The sequence below is a fragment of the Bufo gargarizans genome, chromosome 3 (genome assembly GCF_014858855.1).
Source record: "Bufo gargarizans isolate SCDJY-AF-19 chromosome 3, ASM1485885v1, whole genome shotgun sequence".
NCBI classification, from domain to species: domain Eukaryota; kingdom Metazoa; phylum Chordata; class Amphibia; order Anura; family Bufonidae; genus Bufo; species Bufo gargarizans.
In genome coordinates, this window is record NC_058082.1 from 182,850,975 (window position 1) to 182,866,158 (window position 15,184).

A 15,184-nucleotide genomic window follows, 5' to 3' on the forward strand; every position below is an offset into this window, starting at 1 on the left:
CCTATTTTTCCTGTATAGCAGTCAGTGCCGCCATTTTTCATATCTATATATATATATATATATGTCAGTACAGATCTTCTAAAGTCTATTAAAATCATCTAAGTAGCCCCCCTGTCCACCTTATAAATACCGAAATATAAAGTTTTATAACCTGCTTGTCCGGTCACCAATCTGCCCAAGGGGCGGCGTTTCATGTCAAAATGCGCCCAGCCAGCCGCTCCCAACTGCCGTTCTGAAGCCCTTGCCCAGCTCATCAATATTCACTTCGCTGGGCGGCGGCTACAACTCTCCCGTCTCACGATCCTGCGCATGGCCCATTCAATCCTCTGGGCACGTCCTCTGTCCAATCTTCAGCGCATGCGCCCGGCCGGGGTCACATCGCGCCTGCGTACAGAGCGCTGCAGCCTCTGCTTTATGCGCATTCGCCGGGCACTTGAGTCGGGAGAGTTGTAGCCGCCGCCCAGCTAAGTGAATATTGATGAGCTGGGCGGGGCTTCAGAACGGCAGTTGGGAGCGGCTGGCTGGGCGCATTTTGACATGAAACGCCGCCCCTTGGGCAGATTGGTGACCGGACAAGCAGGTTATAAAACTTTATATTTCGGTATTTATAAGGTGGACAGGGGGGATACTTAGATGATTTTAATAGACTTTAGAAGACCTGTACTGACATATATATATATACCTAAATATGCTAATTGGCCCTGTCAGTGTCCCTTTAAGCCCCCTTCTAATAAGTGACTATGAAAACTAAGTCAACAGGGAGAGAGGGAGGGCGGGCAGGCTGCAGATCATGAATATGTGGCTTGGCAGACAGTATAGCTCTGGCAGCCACCAAAAGTAACTTAAAAAACATAACCCCATTCAATAACCCCGTATCTAATTGCAGAAGTGTTGTTTAGTTCCCCAAATTGACAATTACCCAGCCACAATACCCTATAGCAGTGGTCCTCAACCTTTTTTGCACCAAGGACCAGTTTCATGCAAGACACTTTTCCCAGGGACCAGGTGGTAGGGGGGCCTTAGGGATGGGCAGGGCTTAGCTGGTGCTAGTCGGCGCTGACTGATTCACGCGCATATTAAAATATATAACACTATATAAAGACTATATAAACTGACTAGGGTCTCTGCTGCACTGGTCACTGCTGCACTGTACCATATTTTTTGCGCTATATAAGATGCACCTAGATTTTAGAGTAGAACAATAAGAAAAAAATATTTTTCATTACACCTCAGGTCAGACCAGCAATCAGACCCCCAATCTTAATCAGACCTCAGATCAGACCCCCAATGCCTCAGATCAACCCCCAACCTTGAGCCATCTATCAGCCCCCATGTCAGCCATCAGCCCCCAGTGCAAATACAAATAAAAAAAAAACACTTACCATTTCTTCTCCTGGTCACCATCGCGATCCTCTTCATGCTGCTGTCGACTGTGTATCATGGCGCACAGTGTGAGGTCACACAGCGACCTCATGCTGTGTGCAGCCCTGCACAGCTAATAGCCGAGCCAAGGACCAGGAAGCGGTGAGTACAGATCCTTCACCGCTTCCTGGTCCTCCTGTACTAATGAAGCGCATCCATAATGGAAGCGCTTCATTAGTACCGTGTTAAAGACGGCCCTGATCGCCGCGGCCCGGCAAACAATCTTCCAGTGCCCGGTCCTGGGCCACGGACCGGGCGGTTGGGGACCGCTGCCCTATAGCACATCCTCCTAACAAATCCCCATGTTAGCTCATTGTATCTTGTAACTTTGACTAGTTCTATCCATCTATAACACTTGTTTTTGCATATAAAAAAAACACAAATTGAGGAAAATACACCATGTGTATAACCATAATCCCAAGCAGATCAGTGCATCTCAGAATTTCTTAATCTATTACTTTGTTATGAATTCTGAGTTTTTTTGGTCTAAATTCTTAACATTGTGTGATTTATTTACAGGGCTTCCCATTCCATCAACAAAATGAAGATGCAAAAGGCTTGTTCTGAACGTGGTGCAGGTGTCGATGGACGAAGAGTCGGAGGAGCATTCGGAGGGAGAGCAGGCGGGACACTACTGTCTTGGCCACTCCCCCCGATGTCTGCACTTCTCCCCCCCCCCCTGATGTATGCGCAATAGTGGAAGTCAAGACGGAGGAGACCGGACCTTCTCATCCACCAGAATCGAACCACCCAGGTCAAGAAGAAGAGGAGGAGGGAGAGTTGGTCTACACCGCCCCTTCCAGGAGGGTAAATATGTGCACACATCAAAATTCTGTATACATAAGATGTTCACATGCATCACATGATCCCTCCCACCCCCTTTCAACTCTGGAGCAAAAATACACATGTGTAAGAAATCTAAACTATAGCCGACCTTAGCTAACATGGCTGACTGTTTACCTGAGCAGCCTTTGCACTCCGGTTAGCAAGCAACTGGGGCCTGGGGCCCGTGGGTTTGTTATATAATAGTACGTCCCTGTGCGTCCAGTCACTTCCCGCTGCGGCTTACTAGTAAATTGGTCGGTTGTTAATTCTTTATAAGTCCCTACAATGAGGGGGTCAACATAAACTACCTTACCAAAAATAAACAGAAATGCACCCGTCCATTAGGCGCACGACCGTTGTTTAGCTTCGCATCCGAGCCGCAGTTTTTACAGCTTTGATATGGACCCATTAAATTCCATGGTGCCGAAAAAGATGCGGTCTGAAATCTGTGTGATGTCCCCATCCGTAGCTCTGTTATGTGGTTCCTAGAAAAATTATAGGTTACTATTGATGCTGTGCGCATCGGCCACCCGCGAGTCGATTGTCCTGCACTCATATGAACACAGGACTATAGTCCCACGGGCAGACGATGCAGAGAGTATCATAGTAACCTCTGCTGCTGTGTGCTCCCATGTGCACGATGTATGCCGCTCCGGGACATATGGCATGCTCATGGACTGTATGTCTCGAAGGGCATACGGTCGTGTGCAAGTGGCGTAAGTGTCTAAAGTAGCTAATAAATATAAACTACCCAAAAAAATAACATTAAACCGTATCCAAACTATCTCTAATCCCAAAAAAACACTATAATGACCATAAACATGTGTAACTTTTAGATTGTGATGTAAATCTTAAGTGTTTATACATCTACGCCACACAATGAACTAAGTGTCTGCTAAACTAAATTGTATTAACATTTTATTTTATTTTAAACATACAGTAATCTATAAATGCCATCAACGAATGGCCAATTACCAGAAGGAGCAATAAAATGATCAATTGGCTCTACATAAGCTGCTGCGACGGGTTTCAAAGAAGGTTCGGAGGATGGATCAGAGGAACCGTCAAATAAATAAAAGATATAGTTGCATTCCATGATTTTTTTTTTAAATAAGCCAGAAAGGACTGTTATTGTTAAAAAGTTATTAAAAATATTTATCTGCCACAGACTTGATGTGCCCGATCATGAAAGTTCTATCAGTCAGAGGAACACTTAGAACATGATGCTGTCAGAGGTGTTTTGGTTTATTTTCGGTGTTGTCCTTGTCAGGTTGGGGCCCATTCCTGGGAACAAATTCCTGCTGCACACTTCGAACCTGTTGCTGGCTGTCGTGCTGAGTTAGGCCGAGCTATGTGTAGCCCTTATACTGGACCCTTAACATCTACCTGGTGCTGATGCTGAAGTCTGTCCTGACCCTGATGACTTATGTGTGGGCCTTTATATGGATGGAGTAGATTTAACACTTCTGTTTTCTGAGTTGCGTTATCTAATCTAAGCAAACACCTTCAATTGCTTTTAAATGGCTTTTGTCTCAAGATAATGTGATGAGTTAAGAAATTTGAGTTAAGAGCTGAAGGGCTAACCCTGCTCCATCTGTACTCCACCGTTACTGATACTTGCTGTTGTTGGTCCTGACACTGCTGAGTTATGTGTGGGGCGTATAGTACAGTGTTACCATGTACCTAATGCTGTCTGTTCTGCTGTCTGTTCTGACCGTGGAATAAAGGGGCCTTACAACAAATTTCTATAATTACACCGTAACATTACAAAAATCTAAGCACACGTTATCAAACAGAAAAAATGCATTTCTAATAAAAATAAGAAAGCAAGCCTCTAGGGCATCTTTTTTAGCTCCAATAATATTTTGTAATTTTATTTATTTTTTTTGGAGCTGGAGAAGGTGTTTTTCCTCCATTTGCCAAAACCTCTTATTTAACCGATTTTTTATTTTTTTTTAGCTCCACAACATCGTTGAGAAATTCTTTTTTTGCTGGCCTTCAATTACTTTATGGCCTTGTTCACTACGGGAAAAAAATTTAAATTAGGGTTACTTACTACACACAATGCACTAATTGTCTTGTATGTGTTTAAACCCTGCCGATATACATCTAAATACAATAAATATTGATATTTACATTAATTATACATTGGTTTTCTTAGTGATAGTTCTGATAGAGAATAATGTTATTTATTTTGTTAGTTAATAGTTTTTCGGTAGTTTACATAGTATGTCACATTTAGTTTCTGTTGTCCCCTCATTGTTGTCACTTTTAACCACTTCATGGCCGGCCATTTAAGAGTAGACCTCAGCGGGACTTGATGCAGAGGGACAGTCTATTACGGACCAACAAACACCCTGCCCCCAGGCATAAAAGTTTGTGAAACGGGGTGCAAATGCAACTCAGCTAAACAGGAAGCCATGTTAACTAAGGGTTGCTATTTTTCAGATTTATTACGCATGTGCATTACAGCTCCGGAGATGCAGGGTGGTGGGGGGATCGTGGGATGCTTGTGAATATGTTATGTATATCAAATTATAGTAACATGTGCACATATTTACCCTCCCGGTGGAGGGTGTAGACCACCTCTTCCTCCTCTTCTGGAGCTCGGGTGGGGGAGGAATCAGGTGGCTGGGAAGGTCTGGCCTTCTCCTCAGTCACCTCTGTCTTGCCAACATCTGGGAGTGAAGTAGCTTCCATATTTTCTCCCTCCTTCTCCATTTGGCACCTTTTTTATGTGGTGGTGGATCGAGGGAACGGGTTTACCTGTAATAATGACACAATGTTAAGAATTTACACAAACAACTAATAAATCATAACAAAGGTGAAGATCAAGAAATTCCTATATGGCGAAATCTGCATGGGATTATGAATTATACTAATAGTGGATTTATCTTATTTAAAATTATATTTAAAAAAAATAATGGGTTATAGATGGGTAAAACTAGTCTAAGTTACAAGGTAGGATGAGGTAACATGGGATTTGTTAGGAAGATGCCCTATAGGGTATTGTGACTGGGTAATGGATGTTTAGGTAAACCAAACAACAGTTCGAAAATTAGATAAGGGGTTATTGGATGGTGTTATGTTGGGTATATAATTTTTTGTGGCTGCCAGCATTAGACTGTCTGCCAAACTGCCCTCCCTCCCTGTTGATTTAGTTGTCACGGTAACTTTATAATTAGAATGAGGCTTAAAGTCTCCCCTTTAACTGTCACTTTCACGGTGAACGCCCCTTTAACTGTGAACTCCACAGCTCCCGTCAATTAGCAGTTAGGATTTAAGTGAAAGGCTGGCAGGCTTGTATTGGATAATACAGTTAATTTTTTTGAGAATATCACATGGACGGTACGTCGTAGAGAGCCGAGACCCCGCAAGATTTATTTCCAGGTAGCAAGGAATGTGTATACCAAGTTTAGTTGAAATCGATGATTGCATTTTTTGAGTTTTTGAGGAACATACAGCCAGGTCCATAAATATTGAGACACCGACACAATTCTAACATTTGCTCTATATACCATCACAATGGATTTGAAATTAAACAAACATGATGTGCTTTAACTGCAGACTGTCAGCTTAAATTTGAGGGTATTTACATCCAAATCAGGCGAACGGTGTAGGAATTACAACAGTTTGCATATGTGCTTCCCACTTGTTAAGGGACCAAAAGTAATGGGAAAGATTTGTAATACTTGGTGGCAAAACCTTTTCAGTCAATTACAGCCTGAAGTCTGGAATGCATAGACCTCACCAGACGCTGGGTTTCATCCCTGGTGATGCTTTGCCAGGCCTCTACTGCAACTGTCTTCAGTTCCTGCTTGTTCTTGGGGCATTTCCCTTCAGTTTTATCTTCAGCAAGTGAAATGCATGCTCAATCAAATTCAGGTCAGGTGATTGACTTGGCCATTGCATAACATTCTACTTATTTCCTTTAACCGCTTGCCGCCACGCTAACGCCGAAAGGCGTCATCGCGGCGGCTCTCCCAGGTCACACTAACGCCAATAGGCGTCATCTCGCGAGACGCGAGATTTCCTGTGAACGCGCGCACACAGGCGCGCGCGCTCACAGGAACGGAAGGTAAGCGAGTGGATCTCCAGCCTGCCAGCGGCGATCGCTCGCTGGCAGGCTGGAGATCCGAATTTTTTAACCCCTAACAGGTATATTAGACGCTGTTTTCATAACAGCGTCTAATATACCTCCTACCTGGTCCTCTGGTGGTCCCTTTTGTTAGGATCGACCACCAGAGGACTCAGGTAGGTCAGTACAGTCGCACCAAACACCACACTACACTACACCCCCCCCCGTCACTTATTAACCCCTTATAAACCCCTGATCACCCATGATCACCCCATATAAACTCCCTGATCACCCCCTGTCATTGATCACCGCCCTGTCATTGATCACCCCCCTGTCAGGCTCCGTTCAGACGTCCGTATGATTTTTACGGATCCAAGGATACATGGATCGGATCCGCAAAAAGCATACGGACGTCTGAATGGAGCCTTACAGGGGGGTGATCAATGACAGGTGGGTGATCACCCATATACACTCCCTGATCACCCCCTGTCATTGATCACCCCCCTGTCATTGATCACCCCCCTGTAAGGCTCCATTCAGACGTCCGCATTATTTTTACGGATCCATGGATACATGGATCGGATCCGCAAAACACATGCGGACGTCTGAATGGAGCCTTACAGGGGGTGATCAATGACAGGCGGGTGATCACCCATATACACTCCTTGATCACCCCCCTGTCATTGATAACCCCCCTGTAAGGCTCCATTCAGACGTCCGCATGCGTTCTGTGGATCCGATCCATGTATCCATGGATCCGTAAAAAATCATGCGGATGTCTGAATGGAGCCTTACAGGGGGGGTGATCAGTGACAGGGGGGTGATCACCCTGATTACCCTGATCACCCCCTGTCATTGATAACCCCCCTGTAAGGCTCCATTCAGACGTCCGCATGCGTTTTGTGGATCCGATCCATGTATCCATGGATCTGTAAAAAATCATGCGGATGTCTGAATGGAACCTTACAGGGGGGGTGATCAGTGACAGGGGGGTGATTACCCTGATCACCCCCTGTCATTGATAACCCCCCTGTAAGGCTCCATTCAGACGTCCGCATGCGTTTTGTGGATCCGATACATGTATCCATGGATCCGTAAAAAATCATGCAGATGTCTGAATGGAGCCTTACAGGGGGGGTGATCAGTGACAGGGGGGTGATCACCCTGATTACCCTGATCACCCCCTGTCATTGATAACCCCCCTGTAAGGCTCCATTCAGACGTCCGCATGCGTTTTGTGGATCCGATACATGTATCCATGGATCCGTAAAAAATCATGCGGATGTCTGAATGGAGCCTTACAGGGGGGGTGATCAATGACAGGGGGGTGATCAGGGAGTCTATATTTTCCCATTTTTTTATACAAAGTTGGCATTTGACCAAGATATTTCTCTCACCCAGCATGGGTATATGTAAAATGACACCCCAAAACACATTCCCCAACTTCTCCTGAGTACGGTGATACCAGATGTGTCACACTTTTTTGCTGCCAAGGTGGGCAAAGGGGCACATATTCCAAAGTGCACCTTTTGGATTTCACCGGTCATTTTTTACACATTTTGATTGCAAAGTTCTTCTCACACATTTGGGCCCCTAAATTGCCAGGGCAGTATAACTACCCCACAAGTGACCCCATTTTGGAAAGAAGACACCCCAAGGTATTCCGTGAGGGGCATGGCAAGTTTTTAGAATTTTTTATTTTTTGTCGCAAGTTAGTGGAATATGAGACTTTGTAAGAAAAAAAAAAAAAAAAAAAATCATCATCATTTTCCGCTAACTTGTGACAAAAAATAAAAAGTTCTATGAACTCACTATGCCCATCAGCGAATACCTTAGGGTGTCTACTTTCCGAAATGGGGTCATTTGTGGGGGTTTTCTACTGTTTGGGCATTGTAGAACCTCAGGAATCATGACAGGTGCTCAGAAAGTCAGAGCTGTTTCAAAAAGCGGAAATTCACATTTTTGTACCATAGTTTGTAAATGCTATAACTTTTACCCAAACCATTTTTTTTTTGCCCAAACATTTTTTTTTTATCAAAGACATGTAGAACAATAAATTTGGCGAAAAATGTATATATGGATGTCGTTTTTTTTGCAAAATTTTACAGCTGAAAGTGAAAAATGTCATTTTTTTGCAAAAAAATCGTTAAATTTCGATTAATAACAAAAAAAGTAAAAATGTCAGCGGCAATGAAATACCACCAAATGAAAGCTCTATTAGTGAGAAGAAAAGGAGGTAAAATTAATTTGGGTGGTAAGTTGCATGACCGAGCAATAAACCGCTAAATTGTGGAGTGCCGATTTGTAAAAAAGGGCCTGGTCACTAGGGGGGTATAAACCTGTGGTCCTTAAGTGGTTAAAAAAACTCTTTGCTTGCTTTTGCAGTATGCTTTGGGTCATTGTCCATCTGCACTGTGAAGCGCTGTCCAATGAGTTCTGAAGCATTTGGCTGAATATGAGCAGATAATATTGCCCAAAACACTTCAGAATTCATCCCGCTGCTTTTGTCAGCAGTCACATCATCAATACATACAAGAGAACCAGTTCCATTGGCAGCCATACATGCCCGCGTCATGACACTACCCCCACTATGCTTCACTAATGAGGTGGTATGCTTAGGATCATGAGCAGTTCCATTCCTTCTCCATACTCTTCTCTTCCCATCACTCTGGTACAAGTTGATCTTGGTCTCATCTGTCCATAGGATGTAGTTCCAGAACCGTGAAGGCTTTTTTAGATGTCGTCTGGCAAACTCTAATTTGGCCTTCCTGTTTTTGAGGCTCACCAATGGTTTACATCTTGTGGTGAACCCTCTGTATTCACTCTGGTAAAGTCTTCTCTTGATTGTTGACTTTGACACACATACACCTACTTCCTGGAGAGTGTTCTTTATCTGGCCAACTGTTGTAAAGGGTGTTTTCTTCACCAGGGAAAAAATTCTTCAGTCATTCACCACAGTTGTTTTCCGTGGTCTTCCGGGTCTTTTGGTGTTGCTGAGCTAACCGGTGCATTCTTTCTTTTTAAGAATGTTCCAAATGTACTCTGGACCTTTTATCTGCTCATTGTAATTGGGATATTGAGGGAATAACACACATCTGGCCATGGAACAGCTGAGAAGCCAATTGTCCCATTACTTTTGGTCCCTTAACAAGTGGGAGGCACATATGCAAACTGTTGTAATACCCTTAAATTAAAGTTGACAGTCTGCAGTTAAAGCAGACAATTCATTGTGGTGGTGTATAGAGCCCAAAATTTTAGAATTGTGTTGATGTCCCAATATTTATGGACCTGACTGTATGTATATGTGTGTGTGTGTGTGTGTGTGTATGTGTGTATATAAATATATATATATATATATATATATATATACAGTACAGACCAAAAGTTTGGACACACCTTCTCATTCAAAGAGTTTTCTTTATTTTCATGACTATGAAAATTGTAAATTCACACTGAAGGCATCAAAACTATGAATTAACACATGTGGAATTATATGCATAACAAAAAATTGTGAAACAACTAAACATACGTCATATTCTAGGTTCTTCAAAGTAGCCACCTTTTGCTTTACTGCTTTGCACACTCTTGGCATTCTCTTGATGAGCTTCAAGAGGTAGTCACCTGAAATGGTTTTCACTTCACAGGTGTGCCCTGTCAGGTTTAATAAGTGTGATTTCTTGCCTTATAAATAGGGTTGGGACCATCAGTTGCGTTGTGGAGAAGTCAGGTGGATACACAGCTGATAGTCCTACTGAATAGACTGTTAGAATTTGTATTATGGCAAGAAAAAAGCAGCTAAGTAAAGAAAAACGAGTGGCCATCATTACTTTAAGAAATGAAGGTCAGTCCGAAAAATTGGGAAAACTTTGAAAGTGTCCCCAAGTGCAGTTACAAAAACCATCAAGCGCAACAAAGAAACTGGCTCACATGCGGACCGCCCCAGGAAAGGAAGACCAAGAGTCACCTCTGCTGCGGAGGATAAGTTCATTCGAGTCACCAGCCTCAGAAATCGCAGGTTAACAGCAGCTCAGATTAGAGACCAGGTCAATGCCACACAGAGTTCTAGCAGCAGACACATCTCTAGAACAACTGTTAAGAGGAGATTTTGTGAATCAGGCCTTCATGGTAGAATATCTGCTAGGAAACCACTGCTAAGGACAGGCAACAAGCAGAAGAGACTTGTTTGGGCTAAAGAACACAAGGAATGGACATTAGACCAGTGGAAATCTGTGCTTTGGTCTGATGAGTCCAAATTTGAGATCTTTGGTTCCAACCACCGTGTCTTTGTGCGACGCAGAAAAGGTGAACGGATGGACTTTACATGCCTGGTTCCCACCGTGAAGCATGGAGGAGGAGGTTTGATGGTGTGGGGGTGCTTTGCTGGTGACACTGTTGGGGATTTATTCAAAATTGAAGGCATACTGAACCAACATGGCTACCACAGCATCTTGCAGCGGCATGCTATTCCATCCGGTTTGCGTTTAGTTGGACTATCATTTATTTTTCAACAGGACAATGACCCCAAACACACCTCCAGGTTGTGTAAGGGCTATTTGACCATGAAGGAGAGTGATGGGGTGCTGCGCCAGATGACCTGGCCTCCACAGTCACCGGACCTGAACCCAATCGAGATGGTTTGGGGTGAGCTGGACCGCAGAGTGAAGGCAAAAGGGCCAACAAGTGCTAAGCATCTCTGGGAACTCCTTCAAGACTGTTGGAAGACCATTTTAGGTGACTACCTCTCGAAGCTCATCAAGAGAATGCCAAGAGTGTGCAAAGCAGTAATCAAAGCAAAAGGTGGCTACTTTGAAGAACCTAGAATATTACATATTTTCAGTTGTTTCACACTTTTTTTGTCATGTATATAATTCCACATGTGTTAATCCATAGTTTTGATGCCTTCAGTGTAAATCTACAATTTTCATAGTCATGAAAATAAAGAAAACTCTTTGAATGAGAAGGTGTGTCCAAACTTTTGGTCTGTACTGTATATATATATATATATACACTCACCTAAAGAATTATTAGGAACACCATACTAATACAGTGTTGGACCCCCTTTTGCCTTCAGAACTGCCTAAATTCTACTTGGCATTGATTCAAAAAGGTGCTGATAGCATTCTTTAGAAATGTTGGCCCATATTGATAGGATAGCATCTTGCAGTTGATGGAGATTTGAGGGATGCACATCCAGGGCACGAAGCTCCCGTTCCACCAAATCCCAAAGATGCTCTATTGGGTTGAGATCTGGTGACTATGGGGGCCATTTTAGTACAGTGAACTCATTGTCATGTTCAAGAAACCATTTTTCCAGTCTTCAACAGTCCAATTTTGGTGAGCTCGTGCAAATTGAAGCCTCTTTTTCCTATTTGTAGTGGAGATGAGTGGTACCCGGTGGGGTCTTCTGCTGTTGTAGCCCATCCGCCTCAAGGTTGTGTGTGTAGTGGCTTCACAAATGCTTTGCTGCATACCTCGGTTGTAACGAGTGGTTATTTCAGTCAACGTTGCTCTTCTATCAGCTTGAATCAGTCGGCCCATTCTCCTCTGACCTCTAGCATCAACAAGGCATTTTCTCCCACAGGACTGCCGCATACTGGATGTTTTTCCCTTTTCACACCATTCTTTGTAAACCCTAGAAATGGTTGTGCGTGAAAATCCCAGTAACTGAGCAGATTGTGAAATACTCAGAGCGGCCCGTCTGGCACCAACAACCACGCTCAAAATTGCTTAAATCACCTTTCTTTCCCATTCTGACATTCAGTTTGGAGTTCAGGAGATTGTCTTGACCAGGACCACAACCCTACATGCATTGAAGCAACTGCCATGTGATTGGTTGACTAGATAATCGCATTAGGGCTTCTGTCGCCCCACTAAACTGTTTTTTTTTTTTTTGTGTACTTATACTCCCTATACTGCGATTTTTTCATACATAATGTAATTAATCATTTTGGTTCAGTAGATTCTGCTAAAAACATACTTTTATAATATGCTAATTACCTGTCTACCAGCAAGTAGGGCGGCTACTTGCTGGTAGCAGCCGCATGCTCCTATCCTAAAGACGCCCCCCTCCGCATGTTGATTGACAGGGCCAGCGAACGCAATTGTCCTCTGGCTGGCCCTGTCTGCTATCAAGATCTCTCGCCTGCGCCGTAACGGTATTCAGTCGGCGCGTTCGCTGGCCCTGTCAATCAACATGCGGAGGGGGTGTCTTTAGGATAGGAGGATGCGGCTATAGATATACAATCTCAGCGAGGTAGAGATGTATGATGAAACCTGAAGATTTTGTACATGTCACAACAGGTATTAAGTAATCATTTGAAAAGGCATGAAATGCGGATGTACAGTCAGTCATGGCCAAAAGTTTTGAGAATGACACAAATATTAGTTTTCACAAAGTTTGCTGCTAAACTGCTTTTAGATCTTTGTTTCAGTTGTTTCTGTGATGTAGTGAAATATAATTACACGCACTTCATACGTTTCAAAGGCTTTTATCGACAATTTCATGACATTTATGCAAAGAGTCAGTATTTGCAGTGTTGGCCCTTCATTTTCAGGACCTCTGCAATTCGACTGTGCATGCTCTCAATCAACTTCTGGGCCAATTCCTGACTGATAGCAACCCATTCTTTCATAATCACTTCTTGGAGTTTGTCAGAATTAGTGGGTTTTTGTTTGTCCACCTGCCTCTTGAGGATTGACCACAAGTTCTCAATGGGATTAAGATCTGGGGAGTTTCCAGGCCATGGACCCAAAATGTTAACGTTTTGGTCCCCGAGCCACTTAGTTTTCACTTTTGCCTTATGGCACGGTGCTCCATCGTGCAGGAAAATGCATTGTTCTTTACCAAACTGTTGTTGCATTGTTGGAAGAAGTTGCTGTTGTTTTGGGTGTTTTGGTACCATTCTTTATTCATGGATGTGTTTTTGGGCAAAATTGTGAGTGAGCCCACTCCCTTGGATGAGAAGCAACCCCACACATGAATTGTCTCAGGATGCTTTACTGTTGGCATGGCACAGGACTGATGGTAGCGCTCACCTTTTCTTCTCCGGACAAGCCTTTTCCATGATGCCCCAAACAATCGGAAAGAGGCTTCATTGGAGAATATGACTTTTCCCCAGTCATCAGCAGTCCATTCACCATATTTTCTGCAGAAGATCAATCTGTCCCTGATGTTTTCTTTGGAGAGAAGTGGCTTATTTGCTGCCCTTCTTAACACCAGGCCATCTTCCAAAAGTCTTCGCTTCACTGTGCGTGCAGATGCGCTCACACCTGCCTGCTGCCATTCCTGAGCAAGCTCTGCACTGGTGGCACTCCAATCCCGCAGCTGAATCCTCTTTAAGAGACGATCCTGGCGCTTGCTGGACTTTCTTGGACACCCTGAACCTCTTTCCTTGAAGTTCTTGATGATCCTATAAATTGTTGATTGAGGTGCAATCTTAGAAACCACAATATCCTTGCCTGTGAAGCCATTTTTATGCAACACAATGATGGTTGCACGTGTTTCTTTGCAGGTCACCATGGTTAACAATGGAAGAACAATGATTTCAAGCATCGCCCTCCTTTTAACAGGTCAAGTCTGCCATTTTAACCCAATCAGCCTGACATAATGATCTCCAGCCTTGTGCTCGTCAACATTCTCACCTGAGTTAACAAGACGATTACTGAAATGATCTCAGCAGGTCCTTTTAATGACAGCAATGAAATGCAGTGGAAAGTTTTTGGGGGATTAAGTTAATTTTAATGGCAAAGAAGGACTATGCAATTCATCTGATCACTCTTCATAACATTCTGGAGTATATGCAAATTGCTATTATAAAAACTTAAGCAGCAACTTTTCCAATTTCCAATATTTATGTAATTCTCAAAACTTTTGGCCACGACTGTAGTAGAGTTAACACACATGCTTTATGAAACGTGTTATGTAAACTTAATGCAATTAAATACGTTATTTTTTTTTATAAAATGGCTTGTGTTTCAAGATTACGTTATGAGTTAATAAATTTGAGTTAAGAGGTTGTGTTTTAACAGTACTACATCTGTACGGATAACCAGCATAACTGAATATATACGTTACTGAGTGTTGTAGAGGGAGATGCAAAAATCATGTAAGCATTGTACCTGGGCATAATCACCTACTATACTCTTCGACTCAATCGTGGTGTAGGCGTTTCAGGTCGCACCACTTCTTTTGAATGGCCTTGGGGTCATGCCATATTCCACTTTTTAGTTTTATTTCGGCCTCTTTCTCTACCCTTTTCTGGGTCCATGGATAACCCCTTTCCAGAAAGTGCTGAAGGATAAAGATGAAAGCATATAATCACAATTTTTTTATTATACAAATATTCAAATATCCACAAAAAAAAGCAAAAAAATTGTTATGTCTTTAAAGGGGAAATATTAGATTCAAAGTTATCGATAGAGGTTAGATTGTATTGCGATTATATGTATGTAAAGTCTGAGCAATCAGATATTGGCCAGCGCTGCAATGTATTTGTCTAGTTAAGTGACGGTACGGCATTGGGTGTACAGCTGGTTTGCATCCCTGGTATGCACCCTGGGTAACGCTAAATGAACCATTAAATACTGGCGCTCTGACAAGAAAAAGCTTATGGACATAAATTTAAATCTACATATATTGTGTGTATGGTATATAGTGTGTGGTATATATTGCATGGCAGGAAAACGGATGTGTAATGTGCATGTGATAGATATTTATCTGTCATACATGAATAAATGCTACTGACATAGTGCTGCGATGTAACAAGAATACCCAATCAGTAGTATCTGATATTTGGGGGGGGGGGGGGGGGGGCGGCGGCGGAGGAAAAAAATAAAATATAAATTGTATCATTTTAGTTC